The sequence below is a fragment of the Gorilla gorilla genome, chromosome 4 (genome assembly GCF_029281585.2).
Source record: "Gorilla gorilla gorilla isolate KB3781 chromosome 4, NHGRI_mGorGor1-v2.1_pri, whole genome shotgun sequence".
Taxonomy (NCBI): Eukaryota; Metazoa; Chordata; class Mammalia; order Primates; family Hominidae; genus Gorilla; species Gorilla gorilla.
Window position 1 is genome coordinate 142,649,272 of NC_073228.2, and position 20,961 is coordinate 142,670,232.

At 43.5% G+C, this 20,961-nt stretch overlaps 1 protein-coding gene across 4 annotated transcripts in view; it reads left to right on the forward strand.

The window, feature by feature from the left end:
* Positions 1-20,961, forward strand: part of CTNNA1 (catenin alpha 1) — a 176,918-nt gene that overhangs the window by 5,286 nt on the left and 150,671 nt on the right. The window contains exons 1-2 of one of the 4 annotated variants that reach the window (XM_063705912.1): positions 863-2,049; positions 4,786-4,833. The exons of 2 other annotated variants lie outside the window; for them this stretch is intronic. The gene's annotated coding sequence lies outside the window, so the exon portion shown is untranslated. Of the gene's footprint in view, positions 1-862; positions 2,050-4,785; positions 4,834-20,961 lie in introns of those variants that run through there. One more of the 4 variants, XM_063705911.1, reaches the window with a different exon arrangement.

Consider the following 20,961-nt stretch of genomic DNA (forward strand, 5'->3'; position numbering starts at 1 on the left):
TACAGGTGTGAGCCACCACACCCGGCTGATATTTTTATTTTTAAAATACATTATTTTCTTGATTTTTCCCATACCTTCCTTTAGTTTTTTGAACATCTGTAAGACAGTTGTTTTAATGTCTTTGTCTAGTAGGTCTTCCATCTGGTCTTTCTCTGGGACAGTTTTTGTTTTTTTTTTGAGATGGAGTTTTGCTCTCGTTGCCCAGACTAGAGTGCAATGGCGTGATCTTGGCTCACCGCACTGCCTCCTGGCTTTAAGCGATTCTCCTGCCTCAGCCTCTTGAGTAGCTAGGATTACAGGCATGCGCCACCACACCTGGCTAATTTTGTATTTTAAGTAGAGACAGGGATTCTCCATGTTGGTCAGGCTGGTCTTGAACTCCTGACCTCAGGTGATCAGCCAGCCTTGGCTTCCCAAAGTACTGGGATTACAGGCATGAGCCACCGTGCCCAGCAACTGGGACAGTTTTTATTGGTTAATTTTTTTTTTCTTTTAATGGGTCATACTTTCCTGTATCTTTGTATGACCTGTGACTTTTTAATTTTTTTTTGAAAACTGGACATTTGAATCTAATGATGTGCTAACTCTGAAAATTGGACTCTTCACATTCCCAGGGTTTGCTGGATTTTTTTGTTTATTTGTTACAGTTTGTTTTTATGCTGAGGATCAGCCTGAGATACAAACTTAAGGACTTCTCAGGTCTTTTTTGAGCCTGCACCTTTCCCTGGGCGCATGCACCCTGGTAACTTTTTTCCTTATCTCCCCCGCAGCCTCATGATTGCTTTTGAATATCCTAGTCTTTAAAGTCTAGCTCCTAAAGAGGAAAAAGAGAAAAACGAAGGAAGTAGGGAGGTGGGGGCCCTTGGCCCATTAAATTCCCTGGAAGTCTACTTCAGCTGGAGGGGGAGGACTTGCAGTCATGGAGGGGGTGCAATAATGGCTATCCTTCTCAGTGTCTGCCTATCCCTGATCATAAGCAGCAATCAGCAATTAGAATACGGATCCCTAATATTTGGAGGACAGGGTCCTTATTGCACATCCTGGTTCCCAAAAGCTGCTTGCAAGCTGTTTCAGGAATGCATTCTAGGTTGTCTGCCCATGGCTGGGGGCTAGGGAATGGGGTAGCTGCTGCTCAGCTAAGGGCTGAAATTGACTGAAATTAACCCAATTTACTGTCCCAGTCTTTCCTTGGAAGTTGCAAGCTTTCTTCAACAGTCCCCAGAATTACATCTGACTAATTATGCCAGTGTAATTGTCTAGGTGGGGAGACTGATCTTGGTGCTTCCTACTCTGCTGTTTTAGAATCCAGAATCCTCTCCCAGAATTTCTTTCCTTTTTTTTTTTTTTATGAGATGGAGTTTCGCTCTTGTCGCCCAGGCTGGAGTGCAATGGCGCGATCTTAGCTCACCGCAACCTCCACCTCCCGGGTTCAAGCGATTCTCCTGCCTCAGCCTCCTGAGTAGCTGGGATACAGGCATGCGCCACCATGCCTGGCTAATTTTGTATTTTTAGTAGAGACAGACGGGGTTTCTCCATGTTGGTCAGGCTGGTCTTGAACTCCTGACCTCAGGTGATCCACCCGCCTCGGCCTACCAAAGTGCTGGGATTGCAGGAGTGAGCCACCGTGCTCAGCCGGATTTCTTTCCTTTTAAAGGCTGAATAATGTTCCATTTATTGTATGTATATGCCATATTTTGTTTATCCATTCATACTTTTTTTTTGGAGGGGACAGAGCCTCACTCTGTTGTCCAGGCTGGAGTGCAGTGGTGCGATCTTGGCTCACCACAACCTCTGCCTCCCAAGCTCAAACGATTCTCCTGCCTCAGCCTCCTGAGTAGCTGGGATTACGGGTGTGCGCCACTACCGCCCGGCTAATTTCTTTATTTTTAGTAGAAACGGGGTTTCACCATATTGGCCAGGCTGGTCTCTAACTCCTGACCTCAAATGATTCACCTGCCTCAGCTTCGAAAACTGCTGGGATTACAGGCGTGAGCCACCACGTCTGACCTATCCATTCATATGTTGATGGACGTTTGGATTATTTCCAAGGTATGCTACTTTTTTATAGCTCTTAAAATTTTTCCAAATTCCTCTCCAGAAATGTACTTTATCATCACCTGTGGTACATCAGGGTATTTTCCACTTTAGACATTCTCGATCTATTGTCTGAGTACTTGAAGTGGTGTGACTGTAGGCTGACTGTTGAATGAAGCTGAAAGGGGGGTTTTAATAGCAGGTCACAAACTTGGATAGAAGAGGAGATGTCTCTCGGGCTGGTTGGATATATAATAAGTTCTGGAAGGCCACATGCTGGTGATGATGTCATCCAGAAAGGGTTTGGTACTGAATTTCTGTCCAGGAACGTTCCTTGTCAGGGATGTTAGGGATCTGCCTTGTCAACTGTAGTCCTTCGTCAGCCTCTTCAGAAGTTGATGCCCACTTAGCTCTTGAAGCAGGTGTTCTAAGTAAATAATATTTTGTACTCTTATATTCTGTGGTTTAGTTGTAGGTACATGCTGTTGTGAAAATAAAGGCATTTGACTTCTCTGTATCTTGATTGTGGAGGTGATCACACAACTGTTACTTATTTTTTTGAGACAGAGTCTCACTCTGTCGCCCAGTCTGGAGTGCAGTGGCATGATCTCGGCTCACTGCAACCTCCGCTTCCTGAGTTCAAATGATTCTCCTGCCTCAGCTTCCTGAGTAGCTGGGATTGCAAGCATGTGTCACCACGACCTGTCTAATTTTTGTACTTTTAGTAGAGACGGGGTTTCACCATTTTGGCCAGGCTGGTTTTGAACTCCTGACCTCAAATGATCCGTCTGCCTCCTAAAGTGCTGGGATTGCGGGCTTGAGCCACTCACCTGGCCCACACAACTGTTTTGAGATTGGTATACGAGAGAGTGAATTTTATTGTGCATAAAAGGTGGAAAAATGAACAGGTAAAAAAATTTACTCAAAAAAATTTTGGGGGTGAGTTTAGCCTTCTATATGGAGATAATAAATAAGTAGTGAAAAACATGAACCCAATTATTCTTTCTACCTTCGCTGCCCAAATCATTTTTTTCTCAAGTGACCGAAGCCACACACTTTGAGGTCTTTTTGTTGTTGTTGATACAGGGTCTCACTCAGTCATCCAGGCTGGAGTGCAGTGGTGCAATCACACCTCACTGCAGCCTTGACCTCCTGGGTTGAAAGTGATCCCCTCACCGCAGCCTCCTATGTAGCTGGGACTACAGGCGCCTGCCACCATGCCTGGCTAATTTTTGTGTTTTCTGTAGAGACAGAGTTTCACCGTGTTTCCCAGGCTGGTCTCAAACTCCTGAGCTCAAATGATCCACCTGCCTTGGCCTCCCAAAGAGCTGAGATTACAGGCGTGACCCACTGCGCCTGGCCCACTTTGAAGTCCTAAAGAAATTTAGGTTATTATTCTATGCATGTTGGAGGATTTAAGTCTTATTAGCACCTTCTGTTTTCTGTAAGGAAAAAAGTTAAAACACATCTGGAAGAGTCTCATAGAGCAGCACTTTCTGAAACTTGCCTGGGTATCAGTATGCCTGCTTCCAGACCTTGAAGATATTACATGTACTGCTTGGTGATCTGCCCTGTCCCCCACATGTTGTGGGCCTGGATTGAATGGACTGAACAGTGTGGGGAATTAGTCCAGTGTGACTTGCCTTGTCTCATGCTGTTTGCTCACTTGTGAGAGCACTATACTGAATTATCCATTATTGAAAGTTCCAAGTGTGCAGAAAGAACCACACTTCAAAAATAAGATGTCAACATTGCCCTTTCTCTGTTAGAGCCTTAAATGTTCATTATTTTCTTTAGTTTTTTTATAACTATCAAACTTATTTTTCTCCATGTGGAAGTATGCCACAACTCTGTTTCTAATGGAGCTTGAAATTAGCATGTATTTCCACTTACTTGTTGATGGACTGTCATCGATCAACCCCTCTTTTTGATTGGGATTTAATTTGTGTTTTTTTTTTTTTTTTTTTTACCATCTGTAAGTTTGGAGTAATGCATGTAATGTAAATACAGTTCACAGGGCAACTTCGGATGTTCTAAATACTTGTAACGTTTGCTCATTTTGAACAATATTGTATGAGTAGTGTGAAGTGATTTTTAAAATGTCTGTCATTTTTTTCATGTTCCCATTTTATTAAAAGGAGGGATGGAACTATATTGTGGAAGCTAATGTAATTTTCATCTCTAAGAGGTTTTTTTTTCTTTTTAGACTAAAAGGGCTTAACAGAAGAAAAATATATCTTTTTTAATTGCTAATTTAAAGGCTAATTTTTTTCCTAGATTGCTTAGTTTTGACTATTTGATTCCATCGTATCAAGCTGTGAATTTCCTTCATTTTCTTGTTTTGAGGTTTCATTATTAAATATTGTCAAAAATAAGTGGCTCATCAACTCTCTTGAAAGTGTCTTATTGCTATGTTTTTTTTGTCAGTATTTGACATTCTGAATTGAAGATGTGAGTTGGAAACCTGGTTAATTACCAAGTTACATAATCCTGTATTTGTTTATTAACTAGGTTAGACTACAGACTATTCTTGAAAATGAAAGTGCTGTTATAACTCAGAAAACACGTTCACTATGGCCCATTTCAAGTTAAATGAAGGATTGAGCCTTTGATAGTGCATTTGCCCTATGCGGCTCTGTTACATGCATTCTTTCTAGGCAAAGATGCATTGTTACCATTCTCTCATGGTATGTTGAATATTTCATTAGATTCAATATTTCAATATTAATCCAAGCTTTTTTTTGGAGACAGGGTCAAGCCATCCTCCCACCTCAACCTTCTGAATAGCTGGGACCACAGGTGTGTACTACGACACCCAGCTAATTTTTTATATTTTTAGTAGAGACAGGTCTCACCATATTGCTTAGGCTGATCTTTGAACTCCTGAACTCAAGCGATCTGCCCACCTTGGCCTCCAAAGTGCTGGGATTACAGGCATGTGCCACTGTGCCTGGCCTGAGTTTATAATCCAAATTCTAAATCATGGTTTGTGAAATATGATGGTGCAGTGAATAAGCTAGAGGCTAAAAGGGAGAAGCATGTTACTATTACTGATGAAACAGTGTTTGTGGGTTTTATGTTCCTGGGGATCTCTAAATTGGCAAAAGGTTTCATGAGAGATTCATTTGTTGTCATTCTCTTGCGTCTGTGGACCTGGGTTATCATATTTTTAGAAAAGCTTTGGACTGACTTTTAAGTGTGTCTTTAGAAACCTGCCATTTTGACTGGGTGTGGTGGCTCACGCCTTTAATCCCAGCACTTTGGGAGGCGGGCGGATCACCTGAGGTCAGGAGTTCAAGACTAGCCTGACTAACATGGAGAAACACCGTCTCTACTAAAAATACAAAAAATTGCAGGGCGCGGTGTCTCACACCTGTAATCCCAGCTACTCCTGAGTCTGAGGCAGGAGAATTGCTTGAACCCGGGAGGTGGAGGTTGCAGTGAGCCGAGATCGTGCCATTGCACTCCAGCGTGGGTGACAGAGCGAGAATCTGTCTCAAAAACAAACAAACAAACAAAAAAAAAATAATTAGCTGGGCATGGTGGCACATGCCTGTAATCCCAGTTACTCGGGAGGCTGAGGCAGAAGAATCCCTTGAACCTGGAAGGCGGAGGTTGCAGTGAGCTGAGATCGTGCCATTGCACTCCAGCCTGGGCAACAAGAGCGAAACTCTGTCTCAACAAAAAAAAGAAACCTTCCATTTTGCAGAGAGGTAACTAAGTGAAATGTGAGTTTGATCCCTTGGGAGGGAAAAAAAGTGGAAATGGAAGATGGCAACTTTTTTTCTTTTTTTTTTTATTTGAGACGGAGTTTTGCTTTTGTTGCCCAGGCTGGAGTGCAGTGGTATGATCTCAGTTGACCGCAACCTCTGCCTCCTGGGTTGAAGCAATTCTCCTGCCTTAGCCTCCCGAGTAGCTGGGATTACAGGCATGCACCACCACGCCTGGCTGATTTTGTATTTGTATTAGAGACGGGGTTTCTCCATGTTGGTCAGGCTGGTCTCGAACTCCTGACCTCAGGTGATCTGCCCACCTCAGCCTCCCAAAGTGCTGGGATTATAGGTGTGTGCCACTGTACCCAGCCAGATGACATTTATTTCGGGTCTTTAAGACTAGTGAAAGATGTGATGTTTTCTAGTTGCTTTGAGTTAGTCTAAAGCAGTAATTTGCTGTATCTCTCTTTTTTTTTTTTTTGAGATCTCGCCCTGTCGCCCAGGCTGGAGTGGGAGTGCAGTGATGCGATCTCTGTTCACTGCAGCCTCTGCCTCCAGGATTCTAGCGATTCTTCTGCCTTAGCCTTCCGAGTATCTGGGATTACAGGTGCCTGCCACCATGCCCAGCTAGTTTTCTTTTTTTTTTTTTTTGAGACAGAATCTTGCTCTGTCCCCCAGATTGGAGTGCAATGGCATGATCTCGGCTCACTGCAACCTCCGCCTCCCAGGTTCAAGTGATTCTCCTGCCTCAGCCTCCCAAATAGCTGGGATTACAGGCACCCGCCACCACGCCCAGCTAATTTTCATATTTTTAGTAGAGATGGGGTTTCACCAGGTTGGCCAGGCTGGTCTCAAACTCCTGACCTCAGGTGATCCGCCCACCTCGGCCTCCCAGAGTGCTGGGATTATAGGCGTGAGCCACCGTGCCCGGCCCCAGCTAGTTTTCTTATTTTTAGTAGAGACAAGGTTTCACCATGTTGGCCAGGCTGGTCTTGAACTCCTGACCTCAAGTGATCCACCAGCCTCTTCCTCCCAATGTGCTGGGATTATAGGTGAGAGCCACTGTGCCTGGCCATTTTGCTGTATCTCAGTTGCATCAGGAAAGGCTCACTTAAATACAGTTCATTTATTAAGTCTGCCTTGCAAAGCAGTGTGCTGTGTGCTGGAGAGATGTTAATGTGTAAGCCACCATTGCTAACCCCAGGAAATTTATGAACTCACGAGATTAGGTTTGGTAAAATAGCCGATAGGTAAGAATTGGCGCTGGGCGAGGTGGCTCATGCCTGTAATCCCAGCACTTTGGGAGGCCGAGGCAGGTGGATCACGAGGTCAAGAGATCGAGACCATACTGGCCAACATGGTGAAACCCCATCTCTACTAAAAATATAAAAATTAGCTGGGCGCGGTGGTGCATGCCTGTAGTCCCAGCTACTTGGGAGGCTGAGGCAGGAGAATCACTTGAACCTGGGAGGCAGAGGTTGCAGTGAGCCAAGATCGCGCCACTGCACTCCAGCCTGGCGATAGAGTGAGACTCTGTCTCAAAAAAAAAAAAAAAAAAAGGCAGTTTATACCCACTTTTTGCTAATCTGTCATGAGAGATGTTTCTTATTTCTTTGTGCATAGAGCAGTTGAGCTAATTCAGTTAAACATGTATAGAGTGTTGGATTAGATGAAAGTTACCACTATCAAAAAACCCGAAAGAGCTCTCAGTTTCATGGGAGACACACATACACACACACAGATAATAGTGCTATGTGACAAGTGCTGGGGGAACATGGTATGTTGTGTCTCTTTGTGAGGCAGAGATGACAGATGTCTGAGTCTTGAAGGAAAATCGTAGCTTTCCAGTTTGAGAAGGCTTGAAGGGTGCTCTGGGCAGAGGAACAGTCTTGTGTATAGATCTGGAGGCATGCAGGTGCATTGGGGAATATTTTCTTGGAGTGGAGACAGGTGATAAGGCTGACAGGCTAGAGTAGGCGAGGCTTGCAGGAGTTTTTGGCTTCATCCTGTATGTGGTGGGGAAGCAATACTATCTTTTTTTTTTTTTTTTTCAGAGGGAGTGACCCAATGATAATGATAACTGGGGCTCCCTGGAGAATGATTGGAAATTAGAAGACACCTAGATATTCTCAACCAGAGATAATAGAGCCCTGAGAACAGGAAGGGGGTTAGTAGGGTGAGTGAGGTGTTTACTGAGGTACGGAGGAGAAAGAAAATGGGGCTAGAGTCTCATTCTAGGGACCTGGATTGGTGGAACTTTGGTCAGTGGAGAAGGGGAAGGCCGCAGGGGGAATGCAGTGGAGTATAGAGGGGATGCTTGGTTTGGGGCTCATGGAGTTTGAGGAACTCAGCTTTGCAGTTAAGTGCAGGGAGAAGCCCTATACTTGTGAAAATGCAGCTCTGGTGAAGGCATGTCTCGTCCCTTCCCACCTTCACTGTGGTAACGGGAAGAGGTGGGGTTTGCTCCTTGACCTTTGTTTTTTAGGGGGCAGAGGGAAGGGGTTGTTTCAGTGTTGCTCAAGTAGTAGTTATGAACAGTAAGAATACAGTGGGTCCAAATATTTTTAAGATAGGAAGAGTAAAGCTGAACCCTCCAATGTCTTCTGAATTTCATAGCTTTTCTTTCTTTCTTTCTTTTTTTTGAGACAGAGTCTCGCTCTGTCGTCCAGGCTGGAGTGCAGTGGCATGATCTCGGCTCACTGCAAGCTCCTCCTCCCGGGTTCACGCCATTCTCCTGCTCAGCCTCCCGAGTAGCTAGGACTACAGGCGCCCGCCATCACGCCTGGCTAATTTTTTGTATTTTTTAGTAGAGACAGGGTTTCACTGTGTTAGCCAGGATGGTCTCGATCTCCTGACCTTGTGATCTGCCCGCCTTGGACTCCCAAAGTGCTGGGATTACAGGCATGAGCCACCGCGCCAGGCTGAATTTCTTAGCTTTTCTTTCAGCTTATTATCTGCCACTTCACTGTGCATCCTCTATTTTTCACTCACTGTGGTTGCCGGAAGGTGCTGGTGTTCTTTGGCGCCATTGTCCTTCACAACCTGAAACAGCCTCCCTGCCCTCAAACAGTACGTCAGATACTCAGTGAGGCCTTCCTGACTATTTGGGGACCGTCTTTTGGGTGCTCCTGGAGCGCTTAGAACATTATACCTTCTATCGTATTGTAACTCTTTTCCTGTATAGACTGTTGTAAGCATTTTCCCCCTACTTTTTTGGGGGAAGATCTTCAAACCTACAGAAAAGTTGAAGTACAGTGAGTGCTTGGTTTACCAGCTGACCATTGTTAACATTTTTCAAATTTTCTCAATTACTCGATAGAAACTTTATTTCAGAGTCATTTGAAAGTAAACTGCAGACCTCATGGGACTTCACTCTTTAGCATGTTATTCTGAAGAATAACATAACAGGCCCTGCATAACCCTGACACTACTGTCACACTCAAGACCTTTTACATTGATACAGTAACATGTAATACCTTTTAAAGAGCAGTCTGAGGGTTAGCATTGGCTCTCCCTGGGAGCTCTTGAGAAATGCAGAATCTTAGGCCTTACCCTAGATATATTGAATCAGAATCTGTGTTTTAACAAGATCCGCAGAAGTACTGATTTTTTTGTACAGTCCATATTCAGATTCAGATTCTCACAGTTGTTCTAGCGATACCCTTTATGGTTTTTCTTTCTCTTTTTAAAAATCAGGAATCAGTAAAAGATCACATATTGCATTCGATTGTCATATGTCTTTAGCTTTCACTTCCAGCTTTCCCACTTGGGACAGTGGCATTTTTGTATAGTTTAGGCCAGTTTTGTAGATGTTCTCCATTTTGGATTTGTCAAATAGGTGTGATGATTTTTTTTGTTGGGTTTTTGAGATCGAGTCTCTCTCTGTCACCCAGGCTAGAGTGCAGTGGTGCGATCTCGGCTCACCTCGACCTCTGCCTCCCGGGTTCAAGTGATTCTCATGCCTCAGCTTCCCAAGTACTGGGACTACAGGTGCACACCACCACACCCAACTAAGCTTTTTTTTTTTAAAGTAGAGATAAGGTTTCACCATGTTGGCCAGGGTGGCCTCAAACTCCTAACCTCAAGCAATCCACCCACCTTGTCCTCCCAAAGTGCTGGGATTACAGGCATGAGACAACGGTGTCTGTTTTTTTTTTGAGATGGAGTCTTGCTGTGTTGCTTAGGCTGGAGTGCAGTGGCTGTTTGCAGGCACAAACACGGCATGCTAAACTCCTAAACTCCTGGGTACAAGTGGTCCTTCTGCCTGAGCCTCCCCAGTAGCTGGGACTGTTGGTGTAAGTCACTGTGCCTGGCTTGATGATGTTTCTTAGGGCATTCAGTGGGTCAGGTTGTTCCACTGGTGATGATGCTAAGTTTAAACACTTGGTTAAGTAGCATCTTCCAGATTTCTGTGTTACAAAGACAGAATGGTCTTTTGGTCTTAATAATTAATTGCTACAGTGATCTGCTAGCAATTTCCAATTCATCTAGCATCTAGCAGGATCTGACATCTAGCAGGATCCCAGAACTGATAATTGGTCAGTCATTGATGAATGAATGACTGAATAGGTCATCCAAGATATATACCACAAGTTTTAGAGGCCATTCTTTCTTGTTTTCTTTCTTTTTTTCGTTTTTATTTTTGTAGAGACGAGGTCTTCCTATGTTGCCCAGGCTGGTCTGGAACTCTTGGGCTCAAGTGATCCTCCCACCTTGGCCTCCAAAGTTCTGGGATTACAGGTGTGAGCCACTGAGCCTGGCTCTTTCTTGTTTTCCTGCTCAGTCTGGGTGACTTCTCGGACTCTAGTCAAGTCCAGGCGTCTTTTTGCCTGGCTTTCCAACAAAAATACCTCACTCTTCTCCCTGTGGGCTTCTTAGCTGTGTGAAAGGTTTCTCCTCCCTTAGTCCCACTGTGTTTTTCAATTTTTATTTTTATTTATTATTTTTGGGTTATTATTATTATTATTATTTTTTGAGATGGAGTCTCACTGTGTCGCCTAGGCTAGAGTGCAGTGGCATGGTCTCGGCTCACTGCAACCTCCGCCTCCTGGATTCAAGTGATTCTCCTGCCTCAGCTTCCCGATATTTTTATTTTATTATTATTTTTTTTTTTTTTTGAGACGGAGTTTCGCTCTTGTTGCCCAGGCCGGAGTGCAATGGTGCGATCTTGGCTCACCGCAGCCTCTGCCTTCTGGGTTCAAGCGATTCTCCTGCCTCAGCCTCCCGAGTTGCTGCGATTACAGGCCCTGCGCCACCACGCCCAGCTAATTTTGTATTTTTAGTGGAGACAGGGTTTCTCCCTGTTGATCAGGCTGGTCTTCGAACTCACGACCTCAGGTGATCTGCCCGCCTCGGCCTCCCAAAGTGCTGGGATTACAGGTGTGAGCTACTGCACCCAGCCGCTTATTTTATTTATTATTTATTTGTTTATTGAGACGGAGTTTCGGTCTTGTCGTCCAGGCTGGAGTGCAATGGCGTGATCTCGGCTCATTGCAACCTCTGCTTCTTGGGTTCAAGCGATTCTCCTGCCTCAGCCTCCCGAGTAGCTGGGATTACAGGCGCCTGGCTGATTTTTCTAATTTTTAGTAGAGAGGGGGTTTCACCATGTTGGCCAGGCTAGTCACGAACTCTGACCTCAAGTGATTCGCCTGCCTTGGCTTCCCAAAGTGCTGGGATTACAGGTGTGAGCCATCGTGCCCGGTGATACTTTTATTTTTTAAAAAATGATTTTTGGTTCAAGGAAGTCAGTTCGGTCCAATTGTTCTAAAACAAAAATGTCTTCTGTATTTTCTTTTTTCTCTTGTGCCTCCAGTCCAGATGCTTGTTTCTCATTCGTTGCTTTTTAGACTAGTCATTCAGTCTCATGGAAACAGGGACTTCCTCTGTATCCATTATCAGTTGTTAGGAGGGCTTGATGCAGCTTTCTATTAAACAGTCTTCCATTGTTAATGTTCTCAACTATAATACGATGGAAGCTAAAGAAATGAACATAGATATCCAGTCCATACAGCAAACTGTCACTTCACCCCAGGAGCTTGTTTTGTTTTCCTTCACTTGACCTCCTACTGCTTCTTGCCCTGTTCCAGCCACACTGGCCTTCTCTGTCAGTCCTTGAAGATACTGCCTCATCTGTGTTCCCTCTGCCTAGAATGCTGTCTTCCCCCAGATACTCACTTGATTAGTTCTTTCCTGACTATTAGATTTTTGCTCAGATGTTGTCAAGACAGAAAGACCTCGCCGGGCGTGGTGGCTCATGCCTGTAATCCCAGCACTTTGGGAGGCCAAGGCGGGCAGATCACGAGGTCAGGAGATCGAGACCCTCCTGGCTAACACGGTGAAACCCCGTCTCTACTAAAAATACAAAAAATTAGCCAGGCTTGGTGGTGGGCGCCTGTAGTCCCAGCTACTTGGGAAGCTGAGGCAGGAGAATGGCGTGAACCCGGGAGGCAGGGCTTGCAGTGAGCCGAGATTGCGCCACTGCACCCAGCTTGGGCGACAGAGCGAGACTCCGTCTCAAAAAAAAAAAAAAAACAAACACAAAAACAAAAAAACAAAAAACAGAAAGACCTCTAAGGACCCTACTTAATTCCATTGCCATTACACTGCTTAATTTTCTTCCTAGCTCTCATACTGTCTTCTTTGTTTAGTTATTTATGCCATTATTGCAATGAAGGCTTCATGAAGGCAGGGTTCTTTTTTTCTTGTTGACTGCTTTCTGGGATAGTGACTATACAAAGGAGGCACTCATATTTGTGAGTGAAGGCTAAATGATTGGCTGAATATTTTTTTTTTTGGTTTACTTTTTGTCCTTTGCTTAGTGCCTTTTGTTGTAATCAGTGTGTCTCCTGATGCTTGTAGCACAGCAGTTCCAACTGCTCCCATTGCCTTTGGTGCCCTCAGGAAAAATAAGAAAAGGCGCAAAATAAAAATGATTTAAGTGTTTTATTATTATTATTTATTTATTTTTTGTATATTTTTGAAAGAGAATCTCCCCCATCACTCAGCCTGCAGTGTAGTGGCATGATCATGGCTCGCTGCAGCCTTGACCTCTTGGGTTCAAGTGATTCTCCCATCTCAGCCTCCTGAGACCACAGGTGTGCACCTCCATGCCCAGCTAATTTTTTTTTTTTCTTTTTAAAAGTTGTTTTTGTAGAGACGAGGCCTCTATGTTGCCCAGACTGGTCTTGAACTCCTGAGCTCAAGTGATCCTCCCACCTTGGCCTCCCAAAGTGCTGGGATAACAAGCCAGAGTGTGTCTCAATTATAAGTTACCTTGATTTTTTTGGCAGTTACCAGGAGATTTGAGAGTTGAGGTTCCAAAGGCTGTGTTAACTCTGCTTGATGCAGATGCAAGCTGGCATACCTGTGACAGCACTGAGTATTCCACAATCTTCTATCTTGTGCAGTGTGACAGTTAAAGTTGCTTCGGGTACTTTTAATTTCTAAATTTCCTGATTTGCATTTAAACGAACCATCCTAACATTTCATTAAGTTAACCTTGCTGTTAAAAAAAAATTGGCATTGAGTAGCATGGTTAAGATAGTCTAAATCTGCCACAATATAATAATGAAAATTCAGGAGCAGACACATTTTAAGCATGATGTGGCCATTCTTTTATAAGTGAATGCTGAACATCTTTGGAGAAGGTACGTAGTTCTTTGCACAAATGAGGCAGTTTGCCAATTATCAGCCCCCTTGGTTCTGATAGAACTATGCTTTTATTTTCTCCTCATTGCTTCTCAGTTTCTCTTTCTGTTGTAGATTGCTAGCCAAATGATTGCATCTCTGCCCCTTTCTGAATTTATAGCAAACTTTTGCTTTATAGCCAGGATTGCCAGTTATAAGGTAATGAAGACCAAATAAGTACAGTTTAACTGTTTATTTAGTTCCATTAAGCATGATCCCTCCTGGAAAAACCTAAGGCTGCTGTAATTCATTAAGGTTGGCTAGCTCTAGTAGGTTTTGTGATAGATCTTGCGAAGGAGTGCTCTGTAAGTTAATTGGAAAAGTAGAAACTGTCAAGAGTTTAAAAGTTATTTGTTTAGTTACTCTGAACAATACCGTTAATTATAGAGAACCAGAAGATATGACTAAGATTAAGGCAGGAGCTTTGTCTTGGGAGGCTTGTAAATATTTGCAAATTATGTTGCATAAATTCAGCTCAACTAATACTATCTGCCTTGCATAAAGCTCCCAGCCAGCAACTTACGGGATATAAAGAAACATAGGCATGGTTATCATCCTTACACTTAAAATATAGCTCTGAAGACCATATGCTAAACCTGAGAAAATTAAGTTTAATAAAACAATTCAATGGCTGTTGAGTGACAACATAAATGAAAAGAGCACCAGAATTTCAGGACTAGAAGGATTTGGAGTATAAAATTCAACTTCTTTCATTTTATAGATAGAGGAAAAGAGCACTAGAATTTCAGGACTAGAAGGATTTGGAGTATAGAATTCAACTTCTTTCATTTTATAGATGATAAAACCAAGGATCTAGAAAGGTGAAGTGACTTAATCAAAAGTTAGAGGATAAGTGACAGTGCTGGTTCCAGAAGCTGATGTTTCAAGTAGAACACGTTCTCTTTAGATTTTAAGATACTTTTATTTTTTGAAATCCTTTTAGGATTGGGATCACTAAAAACATGCCTTGGCTCTGTAGCATCATTTCATGATGTTCAGCGTCATTCTTGGCAGGACCCTGCGTTCATGAAACTTACACTGTAATAATGGCATAAATAAGTAAACAAAGAAGACGATACGAGCTAAAATAAAATTAAGCAGGGTAATAAGTAATGGAATTAGTAGGATCCTTAGAGCGCCTTTCTGTCATGACGGCATTTGAGCTGAAATCTGAAAGTTAGGAAAGAACTGGTCTTCTGAGGGAAGAGAGCATTCCAGGCAGAGGGAACACAGATGAGGTAGTGTCTTCGGGGACTTACAGAAAGAGAAGGCCAGTGTGACTAGAACAGGGCAAGAATTAAGTGATCAAGTGAAGGAAAAAACAAAAACAAGCTCCTTGGCACTTTTGATTAAAGGTGCTTTACAGGGCAGTCTGCTTGCATTATGGTTATTGAAAGTCTTGAAAATACACTGAGTTCTCAATTTTCAAGTGTTAGTGTATTTTAAGTTTCTTAATGTAAGTGAGTGATTAGAGAGTCCTTTGCCTTAACTCGTTTAGAAGCAGGGTTAGGGAGGCTGAGTCTGGTGAATTAATTTTTTTTTTTTTTTTAGACAGTCTCACTCTGTTGCCCAGGCTGGAGTACAGTGGCAAGATCATGGCTCATTGCAGCCTCCACCTTCTTTGGCTGAAGCGATCCTCCTGCCTCAGCCTCCTGAATAGCTGGACTATCGGTGCACACCACTACACCTGGCTGATTGTTTTGTTTTTGTTTCGTTTCTGAGACAAAGTCTCACTCTGTCGCCCTGGCTGGAGTGCAGTGGCGTGATCTCATCTCACTGCAATCTCTGCTTCTTGGGTTCAAGCGATTCTCGTGCCTCAGCCTCCCGAGTAGCTAGGATCACAGGCATGTACCACCATGCCCGGCTAATTTTGTATTTTTAGTAGAGACAGGGTTTCACCATGTTGGCCAGGCTGGTCTTGAGATCCCGACCTCAGGTGATCTGCCCACCTCAGCCTACCAAAGTGCTGGGATTTCAGGCATGAGCTACCGCGCCTGGCCTGTTTTTTATTTTTAAATTATTTGTAGAGATGAGGTCTCGCTATGTTGCCCAGGCTGGTCTTGAACTCCAGGGCTCAAGTGATTTTCCCATCATGGCCTCCCAAAGTGCTGGGATTACAGGTGGGAGCCACCACACCTGGCTTTTTTTCTAATATTAAATAATTTATTTTTGCACAGTAAGACTTCTTGGAAGTTGTCACTAACGTTAAAGTTGGGAGATTCCATGTAAAAATCTGCATCCCTGGCCTCTCTTGAAAAGTCAGATGGTCTGGAAACCCTGGATTTATGTGGTAAAGATTGCCTGGAGTTGATGAACAAGTGGGCACAAGCTTTCTGATTTTGAAGTCCTGGCTCCTCCTAGTGGTCCCTATCCCCAGCCTGGAGAGGCCAGGTGTCATTTGCAATTCATTATTGTGCTGTTGTGCATATTGTGCTGTTGTGCCACCTTTTTTTTTTTTGAGACGGAGTCTCGCTCTGTCGCCCAGGCTGGAGTGCAGTGGTGCGATCTCGGCTCACTGCAAGCTCCGCCTCCCGGGTTCACGCCATTCTCCTGCCTCAGCCTCCTGAGTAGCTGGGACTACAGGCGCCCACCACCGCACCCAGCTAATTTTTTGTATTTTTAGTAGAGACGGGGTTTCACCGTGGTCTTGATCTCCTGACCTGGTGATCCGCCCGCCTTGGCCTCCCAAAGTGCTGGGATTACAGGCATGAGCCACCGCGCCCGGCCTGTGCCACCTTTTTTAAGTTAAGAAGTAAGTGAAATTATTTGTACTCCAAAGTATCAAAATTAGGAAAATAAAAGACCAAGAATGTTTTTTATTCAAGAAAAAAATGAAAGTTTTTTTTTTGAGAAAGTGAAATAGTTATATGTTGTACTTGTTTAATAATTAAACACAAATGTGACCACATATACCTAAATGTCTGCTTGCAGCTAGCTTCACTTAAGTTTCCTCTTGGCTCTCTCCCTTTACAATCCTGGAAGGTTCTGTGTTTTGTTTGTGTTAATGCAGTATCTCTGGAATGCTAGGATATGTAGGATCCATAGGGCAAATAGTTCTTCTGAAATGTCTTATCTGTGACATTTGATGACATTTGGGTGAGTTGTTGTCAAACCTTTAGCAATCTAGAGCATTCCATTTCCTAAGGTTCACTGACTTGGGTTGATCAGTTGAGTGGACAAATAACCTTTAAAAACCAAAGTGTAGGCCTGACGTTACATGAATGTAGACAGCAAATTCATCTACCTTCAATGAAATGGATGACTGGGACACAGGCATTCTGTGTTACCAGATTAGGCAAATGCAGGTTCCTTTTGGCACCCCTATCTCTAGTGATTCTAGATTTGATGACAGTATAATGACAGTATAATGATGAAAATTCAGAAATTTAACATTGATACAATGCTACTATTTAATTCAGTACCCATAGTCAAATTTTGTCAATTGTCTCAATTTTTTTCCCTTTCTCAACACAATTTCAGTCCAGAATCACTGTGCTTAAGTCTCTTTAGCCTCCTTTAATCTAGAAATATTTCTTTTTTTTTTTTTTTAGTCGGAGTCTTGCTCTGTCCGCCCAGGCTGGAGTGCAGTGGCGCAATCTCGGTTCACTGCAACCTCCGCCTCCCGGGTTCATGCCATTCTCTTGTTTTAGCCTTCCAAGTAGCTGGGACTACAGGCACCTGCCACCACACCTGGCTAATTTTTTTTTTGTATTTTTAGTAGAGACGGGGTTTCACCGTGTTAGGCAGGATGGTCTCGATCTCCTGACCTCATGATCCACCTGCCTTGGCCTTCCAAAGTGCTGGGATTACAGGTGTGAGTCACCGTGCCCGGCCTCTGGAAATGTTTTTTAATCTGTCTTTTTTTTTTTTTTTAAACAGAGTCTTGCTCTGTGGCCCAGGCTGGAGTGCAGTGGCACCATCTCCACTCACTACAAGTTCTGCTCCCCCAGGTTCATGCCATTCTCCTGCCTCAGCCTCCCGAGTAGCTGGGACTACAGGTGACCGCCACCACACCCGGCTAATTTTTTGGTATTTTTAGTAGAGACGGGGTTTCACAGTGTTGACCAGGATGGTTTCGATCTCCTGAACTCGTGATCCACCCGCCTTGGCCTCCCAAAGTGCTGGGATTACAGACGTGAGCCTCCGCGCCCGGCTGCTTTGACATTTTTCAAGACTACAGCCAGTTATTTTGTAGATCGTCTCACCCTTTGAATTTGATGTTGCCTCATGACTAGTTGAGGTTATGTAATTTTCAGGCAAAATAACACAGAGGTGATGTTGTATCCTTCTCAGCGCATCGTGTTAGGAGATACGTGATGTGGGTTTGTGTCCTTATTAGGGATGGTAATTTTGATTACTTGGTTAAGGTGGCATCTCAGGTTTCTGGACTGTGAAGTTACTATTTCCCCCATCTGTCATAAATAAATAATCTGTTGGGAGTTACTGTGACACTAGATCACGCTACTGAGAAACTGAATGCTAATCTACTTGGTTAGCATTCTTTGATTCTTGCCTGAAGCAATTAATATTATGGTTCCTGAATGCTGATTTTTCTAAATACATTATTCTTCCTACATTTATTAGTTTGTTTCCTATTGTTTGGAAGAACTTTTCCTTCTTTATTCATATTAGCATGGACTCATGCATTAGTCAATGGATCCGGGTCATGATGACAATGGCGGTTTTGTGGAATGGAAAGGGGGGAAAGGTGGGGAAAAGATTGAGAAATTGGATGGTTGCCATGTCTGTGTGGAAAGAGGTAGACATGGGAGACTTTTCATTTTGTTCTGTACTAAGAAAAAATTCTTCTGCCTTGGGATCCTGTTGATCTGTGACCCTACCCCCAACCCTGTGCTCTCTGAAACATGTGCTGTATCCACGCAGGGTTGAATGGATTAAGGGCGGTGCAAGATGTGCTTTGTTAAACAGATGCTTGAAGGCAGCATGCTCGTTAAGAGCCATCACCACTCCCTAATCTCAAGTACCCAGGGACACAAACACTGCGGAAGGCCGCAGGGTCCTCTGCCTAGGAAAACCAGAGAACTTTGTTCACTTGCTTATCTGCCGACCTTCCCTCCACTATTGCCCTGTAACCCTGCCAAATCCCCCTCTGCGAGAAACACCCAAGAATGATCAATAAAAAAAAAAAAAAAAAAAAAATAGTCAATGGATCATACTTTGTTTTATCTAATCTCCACTAAAGCTCTCTGAAGAAGGCAGTGGTTGGTAGTCTTTTATGAGGGATCTAGTTCAAAGTTACGTTTTTTTTTTTGAGATGGAATCTTGCTCTGTTGCCTAGGCTGGAGTGCAGTGGCATGATCTCGGCTCATTGCAACCTCTGCCTCCCAGGTTCCAGCGATTCTCCTGGCTCAGCCTCATCAGTAGCTGCAATCACAAGCACCCGCCACCACGCCTGGCTAATTTTTGTATTTTTAGTAGAGAGAGGGTTTCACCACATTGGCCAGGCTGGTCTCGAACTCCTGACCTCAGGTGATCCACCCACTTTGGCCTCCCTAAGTGCTGGAATTACAAGCATGAACCACCATGCCTGGGCAGTTTTCACTCAGTGGTTTTGACATTCATTGCTAATCCTTGGCTGGATCAGTTTTTACCAGTGGGGGTTGCAAGATGGTCATTTTCTAATTCTATTCTAGATTCATGGTAAAGAAATTCCCTCCCCATACCCTTTCTTTTGAGGATCCCTATGGTCTTAAGGATATTTATTTATTTATTTACTTATAGACAGTTACAGTCATTATTCTCTTTGATAGTTGTCCTAAATTTGGCTGGTGGGAGCCCTTGCTTCCTGTGTCTTTTGATATGATCTTGTTAGTCTTGTCTCCTTTCTGCACAATACAATGCTTCAGACCTGGAACCTTGGTTTCTATTAATGGGAAATGGTCCTTTAAAAAAAAAAAAAAAAAAAAGTAGAGATGGGATCTCTCTGTGTGGCCCAGGCTGGTCTCAAACTCCTGGGCTTAAGTGATTCTCCTGCCTTGGCCTCCCAAGGTGCTGGTATCACAGGCATGAACCACCATGCAAATGGTATTTAATAGAAGTAAATACTTGGGCACTGATAACACTGGTTTTTTTTTTTTTTTTGAGACAAAAGCTTGCTCTGTTGCCCAGGCTGCAGTGCAGTGGTGCGATCTTGGCTCACTGCAACCTCCACCTCCCAGGTTCAAGTGGTTTTCCTGCCGCAGCCTCCTGAGCAGCTGGGATTATGGGCGTGTGCCACCACACTGGACTAATTTTTGTAGTTTTAATAGAGACGCGGTTTCACTATGTTGGCCAGGCTGGTTGTTTTGTTTTTTAGTTGCCAACATTGTTTTTAAGAGTAACATTGTAGCCTGTTGTGTCATTGTTACATAATTTATTGAGTGATCTGTTGTTTGAAATTTAGGTAATTTATAACTTTTAATGTTTATATAAAGCAGTGTTGTGAACATCATTGTATCCCAGTTTTTACATGTTCCTTAACTTTAGAATAAGATTTTAGCAGTAGATTTTCTGGGTCATACAAATGTACTTTTTAAAGATTTTATTTTATTTATTTATTTTATTTTTTATTTTTTTGAGACGGAGTCTTGCTCTTTCGCCCAGGCCGGACTGCAGTGGCGCTGTCTCTGCTCACTGCAAGCTCCATCTCTCGGGTTCACGCCATTTTCCTGCCTCAGCCTCCCGAGTAGCTGGGACTACAGGTGCCTGCCACTGTGCCTGGCTAATTTTTTTTTTTTTTTTGTATTTTTAGTAGAGACTGGGTTTCACCGTGTTAGGCAGGATGGTCTCAATCTCCTGACCTCATGATCTGCCCGCCTCAGCCTCCCAAAGTGCTGGGATTACAGGCGTGAGCCACTGCGCCTGGCCAAGATTTTATTTTTTTAATTTTTATTATTATTATTATTTTTTAAGATGGAGTTTTTTTCTTGTTGCCCAGGCTGGAGTGCAATGGCACAATCTTGACTCACTGCAGCCTCTGCCTCCCGGGTTCAAGTGATTCTTCTGCCTCAGCCTCCCGAGTAGCTGGGATTACAGGCATGCACCACCAGCCTGGCTAATTTTGTATTTTTAGTAGAGACAGGGTTTATCCGTGTTGGTCAGGCTGGTGTTGAACTCCCGACCTCAGGTGATCTGCCCGCCTTGGCTTCCCAAAGTGCTGGGATTACAGGAGTGAGCCACCACGCCCAGCCTTTAAGCTTTTAAATGTCTACCAGCAGTTTGTTGTCTAGAAAGTTTATATTAGTGTTTACCTCAACTTCATGCCTTTTCTTTTCTTTTATTCTTTAATAATTGAAGGCACTACTTTTAGAAGAAAAGACTGTTATTTTCGTTGATGTTTTCTCCCTATTCTTAAAGCCGCTGTCTGACAGAAGTTTCTCTTGACACTGATACAGTGATATTTGACTAAGTGTGATTTGAAATTTCTTCTGGCTATGAGTGATAATAGCTGTGGGTGCAGAGGGCAGCTGATTTAAACATTATGTTTTAATAGAATAAGACAAGTCCTTCTCTAGGAATCCATCAAAAA